The sequence below is a fragment of the Psittacula echo genome (assembly GCF_963264785.1).
Source record: "Psittacula echo genome assembly, chromosome: 4".
NCBI lineage: Eukaryota > Metazoa > Chordata > Aves > Psittaciformes > Psittacidae > Psittacula > Psittacula echo.
In genome coordinates, this window is record NC_137738.1 from 8676827 (window position 1) to 8703315 (window position 26489).

The following is a 26489-nucleotide window of genomic DNA, read 5'->3' on the forward strand; positions in this document are numbered from 1 at the left end:
TTAGCAATGTCAGAGGAAGGTGCATTAATCCTGGAGGATCTAATCTGGAATCCAGTGGTGGAATTACGGTGTATCACAGTTGACGGTGCTTACTGTTAATACTCTGAATACACCATTCCTTTGTGATGATAAATCTTAAGCAAAAAGCAAGATTGTCAAGCTAGGAAGTCTGAAAATGTAATTTCAGCTGCCTTAAAGCAAATAACTAGCAATCAAAATCGAAAGCATCTGGATTTTTATGGCAACATAAATAAATAATCAGTTGAGATAAACGTAACTAGGGCAGTATAAAATTTTGCTTAGATTAGTCGCAACTTTCTTAATGTCTTAGTTTGATTTTTATTTAAGAATCTCTGTACTTTCAGGAACAGAAGAGTTCCTTTTGAATAAAATTACTTATTGATCTACAGCCAATTACACTTTTACCCTCAGAAAGCAGCTATCATTCACTGTGATTCAGCAGTGGTAATTTTCGGAATTTGAGGGAATTATGGTATTCAGTCTTCCCAGGCTCCTTATTCCTGGAAGGGCACTCTTGCATTGTGGACCAAGGTGATTTTTGTATTTTTCTGGCTTGGGTAAATAAACGAAGAAAAAAGGCCTTAAATAAAATCCAGAGGTTGCCTATACCTTTCTCTTACGTTGAAACACACAGAGAAAATGGCTGGCTCGTGTTGCAGAAGCTTAATTTAAAAATGCAAACAAAGTAACTTCTCCCAGGTGCCAGAAAAACTGAGAGGCTGCGTTTTTCAAGGCAAGTATTGTGTTGCTGAAGAGGATTTCCAAAGCCACATCAGGTGTCTTGTTATCATTTGCCCATTTCTTTGCAATCTGAGACCAGAATCACCCACTGAGATCAACAGTGTTGCTTTCTTCTTACAGTGTTTTATTTTTCATTAACTTAATAAGGAATGTTTTTCTTGTAGTTTTACTATACATGAACTCTATCAAAACTGTAATATTCCTGTAATCTTTTGCCTAGCCTTGATTTTTCCATTTTAAAACCACCATTGGGTTCAGTAATGGAGTTGGAGATCAAAAATTATTGCCTGCTTGTGTTTATTTTATTTTAGTTTATCTTTCCCAAATACCTTTCTAATACCCATGATGTAGAAACTAAAAATGAAAGAGTTATTGAGTTTTCTATGATGAGAAACACTACCAGCTTAATAGGGATGGGGAAAATAATAAGTTCTACTTTATTGGTCTTCTGAAATTTCTGTGAAAGCAGCAACAGAGCAGTCATGCTCTGTGAGGAGATCCTGGCCTCCTCCTGTTGCCCTTTCAAGAGACTTCAGGGACTTCCTTGGAGCCTGCTCTGCTTCAGAGCAAACTCCGTGATAACTGTGCAGAAATTTCACTGGAACAAGACTGGAACTTCTGAGAGCTGCTTCAGTGTAGTCTCTCTCTAGAGTGAAGACACTAAGGGATTGGCCTGAAATCCTAAGATGTCTGGTAAGGACTTTTTTTAAGGGTCATCAGCATTAGGTAAAGCTTGGATAACAGCTGGTATATCATATCTCAGAATCTTTTTCAAATAAGGATAGCATTTGAAAGAAAGTTGAAGGGCAGTATTTTCATAAGCACTCATGATACCAAAGGACATGTATCTTACTAAAGTTGGTGGAACTGTGGGCACTTCTGAGAACTTTACCCGAGATGTGTTTTAGCACAGCAAGATGTTGTGAAACATCGCAGTGATAAAAATGAAAAAGAACATAGAAACAGAGTAGCCTGTACATATATTTGAAAATAGTTTACTGGATTGCAGTTTTTCAATACTGGCAGCTACTGCATTAAACTTGCTGTAATAGAAGTGGTAGGAGGGTTGTGTCATTCAAAACTTCCTTCCTGCACTGTTGTTAAGGTGCCACTAAGAATGTTGTATGTACTAAGTAACCAGAAACATGCAAAAGTGAATAGTGGAAGGTGAAAAAATGTGAAGGAGGGAAGGGTCTTCATGTTCCTTTGCATACACCCAGTCACCAGTTTTGTGTAACGAATATGCATGAGCAGTAGATGCCTGTGTACACTGAGATGCACTGTGCATGGATAACTTACCTGTGTTGTAACAGGTGTGCTTTCATTATGCTGGGATTCAGTTTTACGGCATGATAGAAACTGGTTCTTTTGATACTGAGCTTTCATTTTACCCAGGAGGTCGTTAATCACACAGTTGCAACATTTCAGGCAGGTGCGTAAGGATAGGTTTTAAGTGTCTTTTCAGCAGAATGATGGCAAAGAAAGTTTAGAACTATTGCTTTGAATTAAAAAAATGTAAATGGTAGTCCCCCCTTGCATGTTGGGGAGGGTGCTTATTTGGGATGTTTCAGAACAGAGCTGTGAAGTAGCTTGCTCTTAACCTTCTGCGTTCTAGAAATGGAAGAGGAAATTACGAGTTTGATTACAGTACTTCAGTGTGTGCTTGCCCTCTTTATTATTCTGTTTACTTAAAGATGATGTAAACCTAATAATGAAATCAAGCTCGTAACAAATTCTGATTTTGAAAATTGCTACTTGATCATCTGAATCACAGCTTTAGTGTTAGGTTAGGAACACATTTATTTAAACTAATCATTTAACCTCCCCAAGTAACCATTGTTAATATGAAAACATTTTAAAACTTGTGTAATCTGTGTTGCTACCAGATACCTAACAGTGCCAGTGCAAATATTTTAAATTCCAAGATAGGTTGCTGTAAAACTCCACCTGCACTGTAACACTCTAAATATAAAGTACTGGTTCTGTGTATGAAACATATGCATCCCTGTGCTTCAAGAAAGGGGTGTTAATATGATTTAGTCATCCAGAGATGCAATGCTTAGTTTTCATGGCAGTCACTTGACTTCTGTTATGGATGTGGTCTCCTGTGCAGTCTGAGACTGCTGGGAGACCTAGTTCAGGAGAAAATAGATACCATGCCTGAAAGTCTACTGCTGCTTCCTTCTCCTGGTGACTGTTAAAAGGAAAGAGAACTCTAAGAGTTATTATAATCCTCCTTTTTTTTCCCTTTTCTTGGCATGGTCCATATCCACCTCCATGTCAAAAGGAAAAAGGAGGACAGTTTATTCACACAGTGTTCAGTTGATCAGCGTGTGCACTTCTGTGCTTAGCTTTTTCATGGGTTTCCAAAGCCTTTAGGTAATTCTGTCAGTGATTCCTGTTGCTGTCTCTGCTCCTCTTCCCACCTTCTTCTCCCAAGCCATTAGGCAGAAAAGTATGTATGTCATCACCTTCCACAGGCACTGTGCTTTTGCTTTCTTGAGTTTCGAGATTTTCTATAGTGAGGACAAAGATATTGCCTCAGAGGGCTGAGAAATACTGTAAAATTGCTCTGAAAATTAAGCATGCTAACTGAAAGTAGCATAGGAAACTGGCATTCTCCTGTGTGGCACAAGTAGTATTTGCTCTAGTAATGAAGACAAGAAGGATAGATTTCCATCAATAACACTTCAACCATATTTAACAATTGTTTTAGGTATAAGTTATGCCATGTTTTTATCTTTAATTGTTAAAATGAAAGGCTTTAAACTATAACAAAATGTAACTGTTTGTATGCCTGATGGAAACAGTTAGCAGTTTCTGTGTCTTCCTTGGTTGTGTCATTTGTTTTAAACCCAAAATACTTTTGGAGCACAAAAGCAGTGTGGGTTTTTTTATGGTTACAGCTGATTGTAGAATTGAGTATGAGAAGTTTATATGGGGGATAAAGCCAGAGGAGCATTTCAGATCTTACAGCTATGGGACACCAGCCACTTGAGCTAAACTGGGCACTTCTGTTGTCTCAAGCAGGGCAAGAAATTACTGATTAAGCTTATTTACGGATATGGAAGTGTTGAAGGAGGTGAAGTGGTGAAGATCATTCTGAGAACAAACATCCTAAGGTTTAAAACAGGGAATAAGGCAGATGTGACAGCATTTTGAATGTTGTCCTAACCCTGTTCTGGGGGAAGCTGGGGGAAACCACCCTGTAATTCCAGCAAGAGAAGAGTGGCAATCCTACCATTATACATGATATAGTAAAGATAAAAACAAAGAAATGAAACACAGGGTAGATTGTGGTAGATATTTTTGTTTCGTTCTCTTTAATGTTATTAGGAAAATATATTATAGGGGAAAGGTAAACCAGTAAGAATAATACTGTGATGGGGAAGCATCGAAAACTATTTTAAAAGATGTGGTAACATGTTACCTGAAAATGTATGGTATGATTAGGGAAAGATAATATCAATATATGCAAGGTGTAGTACAATTAGCCCGTAATACTCTGAAGATGCAGCATTACTGGCATGATAGATTAATCAGTATTGTATTTAGATTTTCTTAGTGTGTTTGTGAAGCCTTCAGTTACAGCTAATGACTAAAGTGAACAGTCATAGGAGAGAAAATGTTGTATGTTTTACAGAAAATTAGGGTTTGGATCATGAATAAATTCAGTTTGAGCTCTTTGTCTCAATTTATTTATGTACTGCATCGGTTAAAATACATACTGTAAGAAAGGCGTTTTTCGTTTGAAACTTTTTCCATGAGGAAGATTTGGATAGAAATAAATGGAAAGCTTTTGAGAGTTTTTGTCAGCTTTGGTTCCAAATTCTCATGGTTTAAAACAAAGTTAATGCTTCCCAATTTTCTGAGCTTTTTAGTCTGTTTCTGAATATGATGCACTGAAATTTTATAAACTAGGAAAATAATATCTCCAAATGAAATGCTGACTTTTTTGTAGAAAACAGAAAGAAATGGCTATCAAGGGGGGTTAATTTTCATCTTTAAGTTACTAGAAAATTCTGCAGTTCTCTCTGAACTTTTTTGCATACTAATTTTTTTGAGCTTTTGGCAAACTAAAAGGACTGTTATTTACTGCTCCCATCCCTCTGTCTCGTATATATGGAGTACTGTTCTGCACAAGGCTTTTAATAGCTGACTGTTAGAGTCTATTGAACATACACATAATATATGGATAATTTTAATTTATGCAAGTATAATGACCTTCCCTCAAGTGAACAGAAATAGTAAAACTTGAGTGAGGATCAGTGTTCTGCGTTGAGCGTACCAGAGACAAAATTGCTGTGCCTTAAGATAAATGAATTTGTTATTCTCTTTTCAATACTTCACATATCTTGGGCTTAATGCCTAATGGAAAGTCAATTGAAAGATTCTTATTGACTTAGTCGTATTTGAATCAGTGCCTGGAGAGCTGGATGTACTCTCAGTAAGATTGATGGTAAAAATACCTTTGATTTTAGTGGTTTGTATTGGAGCTTATTAATTTCCCAGGAAGAGTTTAATAATATTGAAAAAAGACATATTCCCAGAATAATGTTTCTTCTAATAATCATCTTTCAAATATGGAATTCCTAATTATTATATGTGTATCTGTGCAATGTAAAGATTTGGTAAGGCCAGTGGTGGCATGTATATGCATAGAACAGTAGCGAATTTGAAATCAAATTATTTATGTCCAGGAAGGGCTAAGAGAACTAGGTTTCAGAAACCTGAAATTGGGAAGTGCTGAGCATGCACATCAGGGGCTAAAGTCAATGGAAGCTGAACATAGTCAGCACCTCAGAAAATCAGGACATCATCATATCAGCTAAGTGGGCACCAGGGATCACTCTGGAGCCCTGGAAAGAATTTGGATCATTATGTTTATCAGGGTTGGGATATTTAATATTCTGCTACCTGAAGCACAACAAAATTTCTGAAGCCTGATGTTATCTAAGCCATAGTTCCACTAATATTTGGTGTAACTTTATTATGCTTATATGCATCATATGTATTTGTGTGATTTTTTTCCCCTCATTCATATAGGTGTATGGAAAATGCTATAGGAAGTTTAACTGTTGAGGGCAGTGATCATTGTTCTCTTTGGGGAACAAAAAAATCAGCAAACTGTGTTAATCTTTGAACTGAAGAAAAATTACTAAGAAAGAAGGATTTTCTGTTTTGCTTATGGGTTTGAATAATGAAAACCAGTGCAATTAAAAAGGAATCATTTATAGGACTAGACAGGCAGGTGAGAATGCAATTCAATGTACACAAACATTATATTAATTAGAATGGGAGCAATGAATTAATCTAGGGAATTTGTACGAAATGCAGCAATCATTTACCTCACTGATCAGGTTAAAGATCTAAGTCTGTAGGAAAGAAAATAAATAAATCACCGAAATGGTCAGGCCATGCCTTGAAAACATTCAATTAAGTTATTCTTTTGTATTAGCAGAGACATAGATTAAAAAAGCTCTGAAAAGGGATTTGATAATATAAGCTGTTAATGCCTCATCTTGAATACTCTGCACCATCTGAGGAACAGTGGTCTGTTCTTGCCATAAACAGGCCAAATTTCTGAGAGGAGGTTATGAAAATGTGCTAAATCTGGCATAGAACAGACTGGCACCTTAGTGAATGAAAAATATGAATGGAATTTGGACAGTTGCTGTAATTAAACAGTTTGGCTATGACATCTGTCATGGAGTGCAAAGGGGAAATTGTGATGCTGGCGGGGAAGGTCTGATCTCCCAGCTGTGATTGACTTGTTTCCCAGCATAGAAATGGGCTTGAGAGAAGCAATTCCTTTCATCTTGCTCTTATTTTGTGATGAACAGAAGTTCTCACTTCTTCCTCTACCCAGCTAATAGCTCCTTTTTTCGTCCTTGTCCTTTCGTGCTTCTGGGAGGATAAAAGCTTCCTTCCACAAAAAAAAAAAAGCATGCTATATGATTGAGGCCCTGGCACAGGGTGCCCAACAAAGCTGTGGCTGCCCCATTCCTGGCAGTGTTCAAGGCCAGATTAGACAGAGCTTGGAACCTGCTCTAGTGGAAGGTGTCCCTGGCCACGGCAGGGGTTTGGAAGTGGGTGAGCTTTAAGGTCCCTTCCAACCCAAACCATTCTATGATTCTGTGATGGGGTCACCACCTGCCAGCCCCTTGGTGAGAGAAAATTGTGCGATCAGTAGGACCTAAATTCTCAGCTAAAATACCATGTGTCAGTCAAAAAAAATGCTCCAGCTCTTAACACTGATTTATCTCCTGATGTGCTTTCTTCTAGCAAAGATGTAGAGCTTGTCTGAGGGTGAGGAGATACTTAAAACACTTCTGGTGGCCCCATATTGGAATCATCTGATAGCAGTATGGAAAGAATTGCACATGGCCATGGCGTTGTATGAAATAATCTTGCAGAGCAGATAATGGGCTCTTAAGATCCCTTCTGATCTCATGTATCTCAAGATTAAACTGTAAATTGAATACATCCATTGGCTGAACTGCCTGATGTCCAAAGCTTTGTCATTGAATTTGATGGCAAGTCTTCCTTTGTCTTTACCATTGCAAACTGTATACAACTGGGACTTTTGGTCCAGCATGAGGGGAGAACATAATTATGAAACCTAATTTCCTGGGGCCCTCTTGAATTTAAAAAAAATCATAAAAAGATTAAGAATAGAACAGGTATATACTAAAAAATGACCCAAACTCCAACAGATATTTTAGAACCATCCCAGTCTTATCAGGAGCTTTTAATCCAAAATTTCCTGTGCTGGTTACTACCCAACATCCGTGCATATGAAGGTTACAGTTATTTTAATAACTTGGCACCAACTTTTCCAGAACATTGCCATGTATAAAAAGAGCTGATGAAAAATTTAGCAGATGTTTTAGCAACCTTACTAAGTTTTAAAGAATACTTGATTGTTTGCAATAGCAGAACAGTTGAGATGTTCACTGAAACTTGACTGATCACCCAAAGGAAGAAGCACCTGATCATAGGAAATTATTGTGATTATTTGGAGAATGAGAGCTCTGGATGATTGAGGGTCAATTCCAAGAGCTAGTGACTTTTGTCCACCTATCCTACACGAGTACTTCTCTGCTTATTATTTCTGTTGTGTATTTTATTAAGCATATACCATTTGTTATATCCAGTAATGTATTATTTCTTCTGAATATAAGCTAGAACCCAAGATCTGGCCCATTAATTCCCGGTCTTTTAAACTGATGAGCTCTAAGTGAGGATCAGGATATAGTGTGCACTGCAGCACAAAGTACCAGGGTAGCAGTTTTTCAGTGAACATGCAGTGTGAACAATATCATTTTTAATGCATGTAACAGAAATTAGCCTGCTGATGCAGAACAGGAGTGGGAGAAAAGCACTGCTGGTGGCCTGAATGGGGTCTTATCTGAACTCCACATAATTCTCATCTCACTATTTCCACTATTAATTTGTCTGAAAAAACTGCAGAAATACAAGTGAGTATGAACAGGATCTACATCAGGTCAAAAATCTGCTGGAAGGTGAAAGGTACAGAGGTAATTTTACAGGGCCTGCTGCTTTGCTTCAGGCATTTGTTGAAGTAAACATTGCTATTATGGTTAATCACTTTGTGCTAATAAGGAAAGCTCATCTTAATACTGTTCTGGTTTTGTGAGATACTACCTTAATTGTATCTCATAATGAGTTAATTAGACCACTTACTTAATTCAGGTTTTGCTCTGTGATGCCTCAGTGTCATCACCAAACTGGAAACTTGTTTTAATACTTAATGCTAGTTTGCTTTTTTTGCTTCTGGACTGAATACACCCATTGACTGAATACATCCATCTATTCTAGACTGAATACACCCATTTTATTGTCTTGAGCCTTTCTCACTTTTCACTTACACCACGGTGTCAGTGAGGAGTAACTACATTTAATTTAATCTAATGGGTAGAAATGAACACACTGGGTTCCTGCTTCCGTCCAATTTAGTTACTTAACTCTTACAATCTTTGCCGCTAATTTATTGCCCCAGGATCATGCAGGAAATAGAGCCAGAGCGGGGAGTTGATCTGGATTTCCTGAAACCCAGGTTAGCAGTTATCATAGAATCCCAGGCTGGTTTGGGTTGGAAGGGACCTTAAAGCTCACCTAGTTCCAACCCCCTGCCATGGGCAGGGACACCTTCCGCTAGAGCAGGTTGCTCCAAGCCCCGTCCAGCCTGGGCTCGAGCACTTCCAGGGATGAGACGTTATATCTGCATCTGCTTTTCAGTACCTTGCCCATGCTTTCTGATCACTCTGACCTGAGCATGACACACTTGACATCAGTGCACCTCCACTGCTGGTGCATCACTGAGCAGCCTTTTCTTTTCCCTCCCAGCAACAACCATAGGTGTACAGTATTTGCCTTCCCTGTCAATTTTACAGTGATTCTTCCCATTTGACAGTGGGCTGCTAGTGCTGTTAAATCTCTTTTTAGTAGGTTTTGTTTTTTTTTTTTTTCCATTTAGAACATGCCAGTCACAAGAATTTCTGCAACAATACCAGCCAGGATAAAGACTTAATGAACTAATATTGTCAATGTTCTGAGGGTTTATGTTTAATGTAGCAATCCAACTAACAACAGGTGAGTTTTCCTGTTAAGTATCTGGAGAGGCTTAAATATATCTCTGTTCGTGGAAGCCCATTTACCCTGAAGCATTCTGATGTTCCAGAGGATGGAGTAGCTGAAGGAACTGACTCATGCATTTCTTGGCTATTAATGATTACCTAGCTTACATTGAATAAGGGATGCTGGGGAACAAAGGAAAGACACAGTCCTTCAGTTTTGCCAGTTCTCTGTGAAACTACCTTGAAGCCTTCGGCACAGCAGCATGAAACTACTAATGTGACTTTAACTTCTTGTGCTAGAATTTGTAGGTGATAATCTATGTTCAGTCAAGAACAAAATATAAGTCCAGATATTCCCTCAGGAAGATGTAAATCATGCTTGCTGCTGCAGCATTAGCCATTCTGTGTGGTCTAGGAAAAGCTGCTTGTACAGGACTGGGAAGTATTCCCTCTGTGTATTACGCTGTTGTGTCAGGTACTGCTCTTCATCCCAAGCCTCTATATTGAAGGATGGGGTTGAAACATTATGTCGTCAACAATCTCACCACTCTTCATTTTGGGGCTGGAATCTCATGTTATTTGCTGTTCAGCCCTCACCTTGGTGGACTTGTGACTTTCTGCCTACACAGTGAGCGCTACAGACTGCATTCTTGCTGTTCACTATGAAACCCCGGTAAGGTCCTGAAGCCTTATTGTTCCCCATATGGGTTTTTTTATTCCTAACCCAGTGCATTCCAGGCAACAGTAGAGAGTTCCAGGAGCAAAACTACTCAGCCTTTCCCTTGCATAGCAGATGGAATTTTTAAGACTCACTGTGGATTACGTTGCGGTGCCTTCTCATTTAGGGACAAGCACAAAGAGCATTATCATATGTGAAGCTACTTTACAGTAACTTCTACCAATTAAAATAAAAAGTGGAAAGATTATGTTATAGAGCCTTAATAACCACTCAGCATATTTGATAATGTCACTGCTGTCGGTATCATATTCACCACTATGTTTAATAGCTGAACAGATGCAGCTCACTAGAGCACCACATGGTATGCAGCAGCAGGGAGTCTCATTTGACAAGTTGGTTTTGTTTTATTTCCTTCCCAGAGAGCCTTCCCTGATATCCCAAGTTTCTGTAGTTTCTGATTTGCTATTCAGCCAACAGAAAAAGGCAAGGGGATTCTGTATTGCCTGTTTTCAAAGGAAGAGAGGTTTTGACTTTTCAGTGGAAGTACTATGAAATACCCGAGAAAGCTAATATAAGGCATGTTTTAATGTAAAATTGTCAGCCCTTGGCTTGAGTTTTAGGAGATACCATATATCTGCATGCACAGGTTGCTTGTAGGATAACCAATTGCTGGGTTTTGGAGCTGGCTTCCAGTTTGGGGATAATTTTTTTAATTGCAAGGTTTTATGTACACATCTGCAAGTCACTTTGCCCAGTGAGCAGTAACTCCTGCTGTACTAGTGCCATGGGATGCTGCAGTTGTTTGATGCTTCTAGAGTTGCTCTCCAAGGAACAATTCATGTGAGCATTTTGAGAGACTTTGCAATCATCTAATTGCTTGTCTGGAAAAACACCTGAGTATATACTCTGAGGCTAAAATAACATGGCTGTGCACTTAATATATTCTAAAAAATCACAGGATAATACGGAGTAGATAATGAAGCCTTGGGTATTTGTTTCCAGGAAACATGTAATAAGGAGAGGAAGGAGACTAAAAATGCTGCAAGAATTATGTATCCACCTCATATTACCTGGTCCATAAATAAAAGCAGAAACTCCCTTGGTTATATTTCCTATTCCCTATTTAATGTGGTGATACAGTTAAAGATAGGTGCTGCCAAGGGCTAACAAAATTAATGGGCAGTGTCTTCCCCAGAGCTAAAACCTCGTCGCAGCTTTGTGCTCAGCAGATACACTCCTTTGGGAGATACTTACGATTTTCTGGGTTTCAGTTCTTAATCTACTTTTTAAAATGTTTTGCTGGCTATTTAAACTGACATTCTTCAGGCGTTGATTTTCGTTTCTTCTTTCTTGCTTTTCACTGCATATTCAAACTCAAGTAAACCACCGTCACGTCTCCCTGTCACAGCTGTAGTGTGGTACATGATGACACCAAGCTGTGCTAGTGTGGGAGGAGGGGAGATAGGGGTTGCAAGCACTGTGGAGAACTGATTAAAATTCAAAACGAGCTTGATAAAGTGGAGAAATAGTCTGAAGTCAGGAAGATGAATTTCTACAAAGGAAAGTGCCAAGTTCTGTACCTAAGATGGGAAAATCAAATGCATAGCTATAAAATGAGGAATAATTGTGGCCAAGAAGCAGTTCTGCAGAAAAGATTGGGAAGTTCCAGCTGATTGAAGTTTGCTGCATACTCAGGCAGGCATTGGTCTGGGATGTATTGACAACTTGTGGGGTGGCAGAGGAGGTAAAGAAGTTTATTGTTCTCCTAGTCAGTGCTGTTGAGACTTTAGCTGAAGAAGTATGTCCAGTCTTGAGTGCTTGTCTTTGAAAAGGAGGTAAGCAAATTAGGCAGCTAGTTGAAGAACCAGCAATATACTCTAAATGCGTAGTTCCTAAGAGAAGAACAAAATAATGGTGTCTGTTTATAAAGGAGAAGACAGGAAGTGACTGGACATTCGCAACATCTTTTAGTCCATGTAGGCTGTTATAAAGAAAGCTGTGGTTTAATTTGTCCTGCCTGTCTGTCAGGATAAGGTAAGAAATAGTTGGTTTAATTTGCAACAATGCTATTGGGCATTGGGAAAAAAAATCCAGCTAAGTTTAATGGTTAGCAGCAAAGCAGGTTACAGACGTAGGACCTGTCAATTTGTGCTTTCAAGAGCAGGCTACATTCTTATCAGTAATGGGAATGCCATGAGAACTTCTGCTCTGTTTTTGCTAGAGTTAGCTTAGATGCACTTGCTGTTGCTAGTGAGTGATGGGTGTAGTGAGGTCTTCTTAAGCTGTATACTCCGATTTATGCTGTGCTTTTTAACTGGAAGGTGTAGGTCGAGGAATGATATAAGATGAAAGCTTAGATGTAAGCACAGTGAGGTTCTCTGTTTTCATAGAATCATTTGGGTTGGGTGGTACCTTAAAAGAGCATTTAGTTCATTCCTAAAGACACAGAAAAGGGAGAGCAAGCTGCTGCTAAGCATTTTACTATGCATTGGTCTTAGCATTGCTCCATTTACAAATTCAAAGACTGTGTGCAGCAGCGCAAGGTGGAGCGTGCTCTCCATTTGCTATATCAACAACCCCACTTGTTTGACACTGAGCCAGCTGCTTTGCTGCTATATGCAGGAAAGAAACTTGAATCCATACATCTGAGAATTGCTCTCTGGCCAAACAAAGGCCTGATGGTATATTCTTCGCTGACTATTGGCATATGCCTCCTCTTCAGCTTGTGGGAAAGGTGGTGGTGATGTAACTAACTTTGCCTCCTCGCCCACCTCTCAAATGTTAGCAAGTGTTTGCTCTGGTGGCTGTGTGGGTGTAGTGAGGCAATTTGAACCGTCCTGGTGTTAATCCAAAATAACCCAAATCAGCTAAACAGATTACTGAGCAAAGCTCACTTGATTATATTGCAAGAATAATGTGCAGCTGGGGTGCATTTATTTTCCAGGGGTTTGAGGTATTTGGCCAGTTCACTGACTGCGAATAGTGTGTGAAATGTTCTTCTTAAGGTACCCTGTCACAATAGTGCATGCAGATTATCTAAAAGTTAGTGCGAATCATGGGAGAAAAGCTTTTCTGTTTCATTTCTAAAATGGGCACTGGTTTCTTAACATTAGTGACTATTTGTGATGGGATTTTCTAATGATTTTAACAGAATGTTGTTAAAAAAAATCTTTAGCTACTAACAGTTGTCACAATTTTGGGCTTGTATCATAAAAGCTCAGTACATTCTAAGCATGGAAGAGGTTTTATCTTTTTAGCGTTGTTCTTTGGGACTGCATCTTGAAACTGTGAATTACTTTGTTAGCAGACTGGATTCTGGGGTTTCCTCTGGAGTGAAGGCAGGGTATTGCCCTGGGCGTTAGCCATGCTGCGTCTGCAGAAACTTGGTCTGGACTAAATGGGCTTGGGTTTTGGGTTGTGGCTTTGCAGTGACAGGTGATGGTGGTCTGCCTAGGTGTGAATTTGCAGCATTGCTCTTTTTTACTGCTGTCAGCTGTGTGCAGTAGAGAACAAGCTTGCCAGGAGAGGTGCCAAGGGAGGTAAACCTCTCCTACTTGTGTCAACCCATCCTTTAATCCCACTTTCTAATCCCCTTCTCTCCAAGTTGTGTCATGCAGTTTCACCAGCTGTTTTGCACTTCTGCAGCTGCAAAGGTAGGTCATGGATTTGCTTCATTGCCTCAAAATATAGAAGTCACCCAGGCTGATAATATATGTCCTTTCATGGAGCTGGAAGAAAAACGATGAATAAAATCACTGCTGCGGCGGTGTCAGGATTGTGACTTTATGCGTCTTGTAATGGAGATGTTGTTCAGCATTTCTAATTACGATATTAATCTTCGCTATCACCCTGACACAGGTGTAATATCAGGAATACTAGTGCATGACAAATTTATTACTTTCGACCCTCAGAGTCACCAGTCACAAACACTTGGTTCGCTGGCAAACTGGATTGGTTCCCTGTAGTCCTTACTTTCCTCACTGAAGATATTTGAAAGGTTCATGCTGTATTTTTCCTATAACGTACAGCAACTTTAAAACAGGGAAAGGGTCTTGCATGAATCATGTTTTCCCACACCCATAGTACTCATAAGTGATTATCAGAAGCATACCTTGCCGTGTTTGGAATTATAGACAAGATTGATGTCTGCACCTGAATTTTTCGCATGTAAGAAAATGCTTTAGAAAGCTGACAGACTTGGAGTAGTTTAATTGTTTTTTAAGTGTTAGCTTGCGAGAGAGCTCCTAATCATCAGCAAATGACTTACCTGTGCAGCGTTGGAGGGTACAGAGAAAGCAAAAGTATATTCATGGAAGCACTTCAGGAGGCGAAGATGGTGGAGCTGTCCCTCCATCCTGCTCTGCTGTGCTTTCTTGTGGGCCTGACTGGTTCTGAGTGATGGCAAATTATGGTATCAAGAGAAAAACTGGCACTCATCCTTTTGGTCGTGTTGGGGAGGTGAATAGCAATGCTTTGACACTTAAGGCTGATCTTTGGGAATTCAGTGGGTGTTTCTGCTACTGTTTGTCTGGCTCTTTTACAAATGTTCAAGGCAGGATGCTAATATTTAGGGTTTTTTTCCTTCACTTTAAGCACATGCACCTATCTTGGGAGAAACTTAATGGGTTTTCAAACTTCTGTTATTTTGATCCAATATAGGTTAGAAACGCCAAACCTAACCCTTGTAGATGCAAATCAAGGACTATCCATTTAGCAATTGTCCACATGTTTCCATTCACCACCAGGAACTGGATGCAGAAGGAGAAAGATCAGTGATCTGATCTAGGTAGTACTGCTGTATAAGTTAGGAAATTATGTTTTTCCAGTCTCAGTGGAAACTGGATCTTGGAAAATTTTTAGACTTGGAATAGAACGTATAGGTGAAGGCAAAGGAGCTCATTCCTTGGCATCACTAACCAATTGGTGCTGACTTCAGTGGGACTTGGACAAACTTGGATTCACATCCTTTTCCTCACCTAGTTCAGACTGGGACCTGATCCAGACTCCCACACTGTAGCTTGAGGACTTAATATCAACTGTTGACTTGCCTCGGTGACTGATTCTTTGTTCCATTCTGTGTTTCTCAAAATGTAAATTTTTTATTTTTGTTGTACGTGAGAATAGTTTTCAAAACTTTTTTTATTTAATATAACAAGAATTGTTATTTTATTGAATATAACGAGGAATTGTTTTCTAGCCAGTCGTAGTGAAAACACATCTTCCATATCTTGATGACAAAAAGCTCCTATTTTTTTATTATGGTCATTATAGTCCTGATATAGTTCCTTGTTGTTGCTAAATTCAGGGGCCACATAGCAATGATTTCCTTTTGGAAGATGGCTGAAACATCCTCAATCAAAGTTCAGGATGGATGTTAATTTTCTATCTTGTTAAAATAAATGGAAAGAATTCCTAACTGTTGCTTCTAGAACTGCTTTGAAGTGCAGGAGCCAAGGAACATGGAGAGCACCAAAACAGTTGCGTGACATTAGGGACACATTAAAAGTCACATAAAAAGTAAAAATATCACTGTGCACCAGCTCTGAGCATGAAACATGGCGTATTTGCACTTCCTAGACCCCACTGTACATATCCAAAGGCCAAAACCTTTACTAAAATCCCTTAATACTTCAGAATTTATTATGTCTCCTTAGCACAATTGTGTATGCCTGGAGATGTGTACAAGGGACATGATGATAAAGCGCTGTAGTGATGGAAAAGACAGAGCAATTAGGTGAAACGTTCTCTTGTACACTGTGGTGGGTATTTCCCTAGCTGTAAGAGAGGCTTATGCATTTTTTATTACCAGTTCTAGCCACCCGAGATATTCTGAATCTGGATTCTGTATCATATTTGCTTGATTTATTAACACCCCCAGGAAAACATAGTCAACATAATGATTCTCTGTATTAATCACTTGTTATGAAACTTCCAAAAGATGTAGTAATTCTATCAAAAAAATTAATGCATTGGAAGCATTAGTACACACATGAAAGATGATTTTTAAAAGGCTTTTTAATGGTTTAAGAATAAATAACCTTTTAAAAGCGAGCAACTCCCATCTTATTTCCTGCTCATAATGAATTCCTACAGTAAGTCTTTAAAGGCTCTAAGATTAGATAGAGAGCTAAGTTGTTTGGTTTGGTTTCTGTCGGCTATCATGCAATTAAGAGGATGCTTGTGATGGCAGAAGTGTAAATGGAGAAAGCTCATATCACTGTTCAGGCAGAACGTTGTGGTCACTTTTTCCCTCACCTCGCATCCTGTGAGTAACAGAAAATAAGTAAGGATGGGTCGCAGCTGGAGAGTCCTTTAATGGCTGGTATTACATCTGATAGATTCTTGACAATTCAAGATATTATTTTGATGTAGACTGTGTCAATGAATTTGCTTCATTTTATTTTTTCTAGTTTCCAAGATATTTCTAGTGCAGCATGTACTCAGTGGGTAACAGAAACCTGGTATTCAGAGCTTGCATGCGAGTGCCTTTTGAATTTCTAAGAAATGTAAGCGTTTGTATTTCTGATTGTGAGCCTGCCAGGTAATGCTTTTTTTTGTTGCATCATAACAAAAGCCCAAAATGGTTCTAGTGTTGGAAGCAGGTAATCTAGAGGATCACCTGGCCAGCATGCAGCTCCTTAATTTTAGTTACTGATCTTAGTGTTAAATGAAAATAAAGCCAAAGAAGTTTCTTCAGTGTTGCATCACAGTCCTGTTCACTCTTTTTGAATGAAAACTTTAAATCTTAAAACCATTTATTTTACCTTCTCTTGGATCACAAAATCAGTCTTTTAAAATGACAAATACACGGTCATAGCAAATCATATACAAATAATTGACCTAGACAGAACAAGTTGTTTAATGCCTCTTTCCCTTTTTTTCTTCATAAGACACAAGATTACATATTTGTTCTACTTCCCGTTGCTGATCCAGAGCACTACAGCAGAAGGTAATTCCAATTTCCACAGTGTTAGTTAAAGTAAATGTAGAACATAGCTCATGCCAAAAGCAGATGTCTAAGCTTTGTTATGTTTCTATGAAATTACAGAAAAGGTGCATTCATTTTATATCCTTCTGGTATAGGTGCCTCTTGGTCATGTTTTCAACCTTTTCTGCAAGGTCATGAACACTGATTTATTATAAGGCATTATAAGGAACACAGATTAATTTGCAGATTCTGATAATGGAAAGAAAACTGGTTTTGCAAGACTGTAGGAAGGCAAGGAGCAGTGAAAATACACCTCCCCACCATCTTGATGACAAATGTAGCAGAAAAGTGTGTCTCCCTAGAGAATTGCAGTTCCGAAACAAGATTTCTCACCCCTGGATGACTTTGAGCATCATTCATTAAAAGAATACCCCAAAGTACAAGGGTACAGAGCTTCAAGTTCAATTGCAACACTTCTTTGAATATACAAATCCAGAGCCTTAGCTGGGATCTCCTTTTAAACAAAGGCTGCCTAGTTAAACGCATGAATGCTTCAGTTGTGCAGTAAGAACCAAATGGATGTCCTGCTTTTAAGATCTGCCCTTGTGATGTTTGTTCAAAAGCATAAATGAATTTTTAATTTACACCTGTGGCTTCTGCACAAAAAAATATCCTGAGGAAAAGGTGTCAGCCTTGATTGCTGCAAAATTTGTTGTAACTGCATTATGTATCAAACTTATTATATTGGATGACAATTTCTATTATTTTCACAAGGTCCATTCAGTTTAATTATAATTTAGCACTCAAGTATACCATTCTCTTCATGTTAATCTTCAAATTATTCTTCCTTTTACTTTAATAGCTATTTGAGTCACAGAAAGTACACCTAATTAATACCTCTGCACATTGCCACAATTAAACATTAATCAGATTTGATTTTTCGAGTAATGTGCTACCAGTCTTCTAATCTTCTAAGTTACGACCTGATAAAATTTTCATTAGCCTAGTTATAAAGTTCTCAATAGGGAAGGAATTTCCCTTCAGTGCGTTTAATACATAGGGGTGTGTTCTATATAAATTTTATATTCCTCCTATATTTCTATAGATAAATTAATTAGAAAATGAGGAGTGACACAAAGTAAACTGACCTTCTGGGGGTTATGAGCTTGTGAGAAGGATCTGATGGAAGCAATGGTGGTGGGTTTTATTAACATGGGATGACAGTGTTTAGTCAACATATTTACTTCTTCCCTTTCAGTTTGGAAGGAGACCTCATGTGATGTGAGCATGAAACAATGCATGAACTTTCAAAACTCACCTTAACAGGGAGTTTCGTGTAAGCATTTCAGGCTGGTTAGTTTGAGGGACCTGTTGATCACTGACTGCTGTCGAATTTGCTCACTGGGGCTCTGTGCTCCCCCACTCTTGCTCATGGCTCCCCCCTGCCGCCACTAATTCCTAAACTCAAAGAGAGGCTGTTGGGAAGTCTAGGGATATATGACAAGAAATGGACAGGTAGGGAATTAACTTTATCGTGTCCCTGAAACTTATCTCTGACTCTATTAACTTGCTTTCAATGGTGAAAAATCCTTTTCAAATCCTCGGAAGTTCAGAGCAACAAGACAGAATGAGCTCTGTGTCATAGGTTAGCTCTCCCAGATCATCTGCAGCTTAGAGGTTTTTCTTACACTTTCCCTCAGAGAACTAAACCCCCTCTCTTCATTCAATAAAAAGGCAAAAGATAGCTTGATCTAGGCAAGGGCACAGCAAAGACGGTAGATAACCTGTTAGAACAGCTTTTGGTGGAGCTGGAGAGATTCCAGCTATTGTTCTGATTCTTAATAAGTTCAGTTAACCCTTCTTAGTCAAGCTTGTTGCATTGAATGCTCTGGCATTGCTACCCCATGCAGTGAGTTTGTAAGGGAAACATCTGATTCTTCATTTGCTTTCTTGAAGTTACACTGTTATAAATCCAGAAACTTTGGACTACTCAACCAGTGGCATCTATAAATCATGTTATCAGATTATTGGAACTGATAATATTGGCGAGGGGAAGGAATGAATTATAAAGCTGTACTTTCCTAAATTGAAAATGTGTCTGGGTCAGAACAAACACAGATGTAAGTGGCAGCCTATTTAAATGATGGGTCATATTTTATCCCTGCTATGCTTGTGCAGAAAGGATGAAGTTTCTTAGTCCCCTCTTGGATGTTCTGAAGTCAGAAGGAAGATTCTCTGGGCAACCTGTGCCAGTGTCTCACCACCCTCATAAGGAAGAATTTTTTCTCATAATGAAGAATTTTTTCCTGATATCTAATCTGACTTTCTGAAGAAAATACCCTTATTTCTGTGTTCTGTCGTAATTGAATGTTGTGTCCATTGTAATTTGTTTTGCATTTTCCCATTTAAATTCTGCATACTGGGAAGTTATCTTTTCAAGAGGTAGCTAGCAATAGTTCCCTTCTGCAACATTTCTATAGTAATTTTCATTGTTATTTTCTTATTTTTGTCAGGATTCTGTCTCTGTTATTTTATCCTTCAGACACTGCATCACTCATGATTAAATCCCTGCTGTGCTTGCCATCCAACTTCTGCTAAGCCCTAGTCATAAAAGGTTGGTTTTGTTTTTTCCCCAAGACTATAAGGAAGACTAATTATCTGGTACATAGGTGAGATCACAGAGAGGCTCTCCTGCAGGACCAATCATAAGGAGGTATAAGAATGTATTTAAGAGAAAGAAAATGAATTAATTTTATCTTTTAAAGACTATTTGGAATAAGGGAGTCAATATAATTCAGAAACTTGAAATAAAAAATTCAAACTAGTCATTTGGCCTATAGCTTCAAAGACGGAGCTCTGAATTAACTTCCCTCCAGATCCCTCTCGTTTAGTCTTGACACCCACTGGTTATTTCAAATAGCCGTGGTAGGGCTCCCAAGAAGTAACAACTGAATGTTACACTCAGATCTTGTTACTATTAGCAGCTGTGGTACAGACTTAAGCGCTATTCAGAGGCTCTCTGTTGCATCGATGATAGGAAGAGAGACATGTTTTTTGGGAAGTAAGGGAGTACATGCCCTGGCATGGATCCTTATGCACTCTGATCTTGAATCCTTTCATATGTTAGAAGAAGAAACATTCAGCATCTGATATGAATCCAGACAGAAAGCAAGAACTGGCTGGCAACTTAAGTTTTTAATGGATGTTTCTGTTGGTGTGCTTTTCTTTCTCAGCATATAATATTCTGTGATTCTGTGATACAGTTTATGGGCACAATCACCATTAACAGCCTTAAGTGATATTGTTTGGTTTTAATTCAGCCAAGCTGCTGCCAAACAGGTCCTATATCAAACATCCTTGTAAAAATAAAAACCCAAATCGACAAGGTCAGATTCCCTTCTGTGGGGTACACCTTTTTGCCCTTGGTTATTAAAAAGAGGAATAGGTCCACTTGAAAGTTTTCTTAGACTTTTGAACTGTTCCATGATAATTTTTAGCAGCATTTTAATGGTAAAGTGTTACAAGCTCACATTTTGGCTTTACTGGAAATGCTGGTGATCTGCAGAAGTACTTTTTAAAAGGCACTTTTAATGAAAATAAAACTTTCAGAACATTAAGACAAAATATTACTGCTAAGAAATAAAATGACATGGTTATTACTAGGGAGGGATATTCTTGTCCATTACTGCTGTTGTGTGGTTTTAAAGCAACTGCTTAAGTGAGGTCATAAATAGGAAACTGATACTGTTCTTTCATATGCAGTACCTTGCGGTGTTCCATGGACTCAGAAATCTTGCTGGTCTGTTACCCTTGTATGTAAAAAACTAATGCACAGGAGGACTATTTTGTCCATCAGACATTAATGTAAAGTATGACAGAAAGGTTATTGTTTTGCTTGATTTATAGCTTAATTTATAAGATAGACCACAAGCAGAAATGCTAACCTCTCCAGATAAGGTCAGTAATGTAGCAGTTTTATTATTCATGTAAACGTCTCCAGGGCAGTAACCTCTTTTTTTATTACTTTAAATTAATTTCTGGAACTAAGCCTATGCTCATATGTTTGTCTCTTAGTTCTGACCCTTGGGCAAGATGTAAGGCTGGGCTGAAGATGGCCAGCACAATGTGTCTTGATAACCACGACAGTTCTCTCTTGGCTGAGATAAAATATGGTTCTACTGGGATAGTAAATGAAAAAGATGAGTGTAATGTTTGCTTATGCCTCTAGCAGTAAGGTTTATATTTTTTCCCCCTATTTTCCAGTATGAGAGGGGTGATAGCTTACCCACAAATAGCCTTCTGTAATTGTGGTAGTTTGAAAGGCACATTATGGCTGTTGGAGGCTCTTGATTTTTCAAGGAAGAGAGTTTGATTTCCAAAGAAAATGAGTTTCTGTAATCATAATGTCTATCAGTCAGTCAATCCTATTTTCCTCCAACAGCATTTGAACCTTGCTTTAGACAAATTTAGTAGAAGCCTAAGTTACCAAAGGTGCTAAATTCTTGCATTTTTTCTTTTTGTTTTTTTTTCCTTTTCTTTCTTCTTTGAGTGAAAATCAGCAGCTCAGCAATGAATGGAGACCTGTTAATCTCCCATGGAGAGAAGGGTAAGGAAAACTTGGATATTCTCCATTCTGCTTGGCAGTAGCTGAATGGTCAGTCAACGTTCAAACATTTTGGCCAGCTTGTGTGTAACTTCAACCTTGGGAGGACATTTGCTATCTTTTATTGACATGGCAGGATGTAAGAGGATAATAGGAGAAACAGGAAGACTAAATGTTTTGAGGGGCTGCGGGGGTAGAGGGAGGGCTCTTTACATGGGAGGGAGAGAGGAACATCAGAGACAAGTCAGTAAGAAAAAAGCGGTTAATTATGCTTATGGAACAGTCTGGTGATGATTCCCAAGAAACAGAAATGGGAAGCCGAGAGCAGCTCTCCTTGTTTTCTTCTTTTTTAGTGTGGCAATACTTTCATTTTTGGACACCAAATAGTCTTCTGATACAGTAGCACGCTAATAAGCAGAAATCCCACAGGCATTTTGCATTTCAGTATTATTTTATGTTGGATTTGTGAAGCTTGGCAACAATTTAAGCTACTTTATTACCCAATTTCAGCTGTATAAAACAGTTCTAACTCACCAGCTCTGCTGCATCTTTCCTATTCTCCTCTGGGGACCACACCTAGCCCGGCTCGTAGTAAGCTACGAGGTAGTTCTGAAAACTGGTTTACCAATGGACTAAGACCGCTATCGCTATAATATGTACTAAGCAAAAGAAAGACTTCAGTGAAATGTAAGGCCAGCTTTCTAATGGGCTAGGAGCTGTTATTCAAAAGAATGGTTAATAAAAGTTTATTTTACCAGGAGGAAGGAATGGGACCAGCCTCAGGTCATTGCAGAGGTGATTAAAACTCTCTTACACTTTCTGAATTTCCAGAATAACAGATAGACTTGAGATATATGAAGCTGAAAAGAAAGTAGTTGCAAACAGGTTAAAATAGCTTTTAAAATTCAATGGGTTTTATAGCTTGTCCTCAGTTCTTAAGTACCTTAAATTATATCCACCTCTGGTTGTAATAGTTTGAATGAAAGTAAAAGTGTACAGTACTACAAGTAGTGCTCAGCAACAAAATTTACAGTATTCTCATTGCTTTGCTGGCTCAAGACTATATAATCCATAAGAATAGTAATATATTGGCAGGCTATATCATACAGCAGGGGGGAAATTTAATGAGGCAGATTCAGTATTATTTCAGGCAACTGACAACACTGGTGTATAACTGCAGAAAATATGGAAGTTCTGTATGAAGTGCTTCCAGCTAAAAGTAAGAGTTCCTATAGTTTCCCAGTGTGGGGGTCCGGTGAAAATATTGCTGTGATATGCATTAGTAGACTCTAAAGTATTAGTGGAAAAGCTTCTGGAATGTGTAGTTTATTGTTGCCTATTTCTGTTGCTAAACCAAAATATTTACAGCGATACGTAATAAGTGGATTATCACTCATAAAATATGCGCTCATAAAAATGAGAAATAGTGGGATTATTAGTGGCATTCAGCAGGAGAGAGGCTGTCTCTTAATGGTTTCCTCTTTCTCTAGTCATTATCACTGCAGCTGTGAATTATAGTGTTACATTTCAGTGGATTCACCAGAAGAATTTGTCCAGATAAAGCATAATAATTAAAAAAAAAAAGAGGAAATAAAATTATTTGTGTGGTTTTTATCCTGCCCTAGCAGTTGTGATAATACTTGTGACCGAGATGTGCAGAGTTTACTCTGGAAATTTGACCCTAACACATAACAGCTATGATAATACATTGAAGAGAAATTGGTATTCATAGAAGTAAACTCAGTTTTGGAACCATTAATTTTGTAGAACCAAATTCTTATTATATGTAGGCAGCAAGAAACATTACATATGAGCAGTTGCTGAAGTCAGCTTGTATTGTGAGCAGACTATTTGCATAAGTAATCATTTTGAATCAACTCTTGATGAAATAGGCACACTTGGTAAAGTAAAAGTGCATGACACACCATTCTCACTATTGCTTTATGTCTGTCTCCATTATTGAGTTTGAAATCTCTTTCTGTTAGGATCTTTAGAAATCATCAACTCCTGAACAGTTTGTGTCTTCCCGTAATCATTATTTGGGGAAAAAAAAACCCAAAACCCCAAAGCCAAAAAACCCCACCCCCCCCCCAAAAAAAAAAACAAAAAACCAACCTCAAAACCCAACCAGCCAAAAAAACCCCCACAAACAAAAACACAAACAGAATGCTCCACGTAACCCCCCCCAATAAATAAACAAGCAAACAAACCCCAGAAGATAGTAACTGCAAACCAAAAGTGCTTTTATGTAGAGGAATGACTCATTCATTACTAATTCTAATTTATATCAGTTGTAAAAAGACCAAGACTGTAATGGTGTTTTATGAAAAGGTCATAAACGTTCAAAGTAAAACTAAACGTAGGGATGAGGTATATATTTAACAGAAAGCCTCTTAAGTGGCTGGGGAGGTTATCTTCTCATTTCCAAAGTTGCCTGCGGAGATTTTCAGGGATGCAAAGGTGAATAAGTTGTCAGATGTTAACTGACTTCCAGTGAGCCAGTTTTATTTATTTATTTATTTATTGCTCTTTGAAAAATCTCAATGTTATTATTCTAGGAGCTGTTGATATTGAAGAGATTTATGATCATGAGAGCCCCTAAGTAACTAAGTATTTGAAAAGTCTAGTTTGAACTGTATGAATTGAAACGGTAGCCTATACCTGTATATAAGGAGTAATAAAGGAACAATGGTTTTAACAGAAATTAGAAGGCATAATGTTTGTACACTGAGAAGCATACGGGTTTTTAAGTGTATGAATAAATGAATCTAGTACTAGTTACTGTAGACTGCTGTATGGTCAACCCAGGTTGGCTGACTTTTGTGGGTGTTACAGCAGAAGTGCTTTGTGATGAACATTTGAAGGCCATATAAAATATTTGGGAAGTGCTACATGCTCAGTGAACAATTGGGAGAAACAACAGATGGTTTTTAGGAGAAATGAAGGCAAGAAGACCGATGCTTGGTTTTCTTGTGGAGTCCAGTGATGTGCCTGATAAGAGAGACTAGGGTCTATAGAAAGAGGGAAGAAATTCTAGTGAAGGCAGAAGTGGGTAATGATCTGACTGGAGTTGAAGGACCTCTGTAGCTGTCTGTCTTACTGGTTAAGTGATTAATTTATGCAGTTGCATTTGTCCATCTCTGTTCGTGGTGAGTGTTAGTTTCAGTGGAAGTGAGGTATCTTACTTATGGTTTTGAAAGCTTTAGTGTTCCTGGTGCTTTGGAGCTGAATTGAAACACTGGTGTACTCAGACTTACCTGAATGAGACACGAGGAAACAGAAAGCTGGTATTTTGAGGTATGCAACCTGTGAATTTCAGATTATTTTACATATATTTATGTGCTTTCTTAGATGAGATATATGTCTCAGACAAAGGCTTGAGTTTTCCTTCCCTCTTACTCAGGCAAATAATCCAAATTCTCCCACATTCCCCATGCATATTCTCTATCAGACTAATGGCATTTCGGGATGATTTCAGAGATTTTACTATTTTTACCTAATTAATCAACTTGAGCAGGATCTGAAAGCTTCAATGAATATGGATGTTTTTTTTCTCTGGCTTTCTCTGCACCCACTAATTCATGCTTCTGTTCTTACTTATCTGACAACTCTAAAACCTGAGCTATTTTTATAAATCTGGGAGGTTAAACATTTTATGGCAATTCTAAATTTGTATGCTCAGCATTTGAAACTGAGATTTATAAGGATGGCAATGCTAAGAGAATTCTAACTAGTAACATGCAAACAGCTAACTCTTGGACACTGAAAATACTTTCATTCTATCAGTGTTGCTCATCTAGTGGTGTGGTTTTGTGGGGCAGGAGGTTGTGTGTGCCTGTAAGCTAATAAGGGGTTAGGTAGGTGCAGAGCAGCTGTTGTAGCAGCAGGTCTCTTTATTTATTGATGAAAAGCCTCAGGAGGAAATGGTGTGGAATGGAAAATCAGCTCAGCTGAAGTCAGTGTCAGATTGCAGGAGATAGTATGTTTTGTGATATATGCAGTGCTGAGACCCAACAGGATCTGATTCCCCTTTGCTTCTGCAAGGTCACTGGTTCTGGCAGATTTAGTAGGAATTCCCTGATTCCCAGACACATGGCCTTGTCCAAATTTAAGTTGTAATGGCAGTTTTGATTTAGATTGCAGATTTATACTCCTCGTAGAGTGCAAACCAATGGGGATTTGGCCAGAGTAAAGTTATGTTCCATCTTAGTCCCTGTTTGATGTATTGGCTACATCTGCATTAGCAAGTAATGGAGCTCAAGACAGTCAGATTTGTAGAGAGGAATGGTTGGTGCAGGGGACCTAAACCAGCACCGCACATATTTCAGCAGATTTTTCTTCAGACTAGCATTAGTCTGGTTCAGTAAACAACTGAATGTCCACTGGTGACAAGAGCCCTCCTGAAGTCCAGTTTGGCTTTGTCCAAGAGATACTCAGTTCGTGAATGCTTAGATGTGTTTTGGCCAAAGTGAGAACAAAAGGGAGATTTGCTTCAGTAGTGGAGCCCTGGTGTGAAGTATAGCAGTAGCTGTACCGAACCCCTTCTCTGGCTGCTTAGCTGTCAGACACCTCTAGTGAAGCCATTATTCCTCTTCAGACAGGCGGGACACTTGCATTTCAGAAACTATGTCCTGCAGTTTTCCAGAGCAGAAACTGATTTCAAGGAATCATAGAATCACAGGCTGGTTTGGGTTGGAGGGGACCTTAAAGCTCACCTAGTTTCAACCCCATGCCATAGGCAGGGACACCTTCTACAAGACCAGGTTGCTCCAAGCCCTGTCCAACCTGGCCTTGACTGCCAGGGATGGGGCAGCCACAGCTTCTCTGGGTAACCTGTGCCAGCGCCTCAGCACCCTCACAGGGAAGAATTTCTTGCAATGAATAACTCAAAGAACAGAGGATTAAGTCCTTTCCTGA

The 26489-nt window shown here is 38.7% G+C and overlaps 1 protein-coding gene across 28 annotated transcripts in view; it reads left to right on the plus strand.

The window, feature by feature from the left end:
- The window catches only part of NRXN1 (neurexin 1), a gene marked incomplete at its 5' end in the record, with an annotated part of 676782 nt that overhangs the window by 463203 nt on the left and 187090 nt on the right, over nt 1–26489 (plus strand). The window lies entirely within an intron of this gene.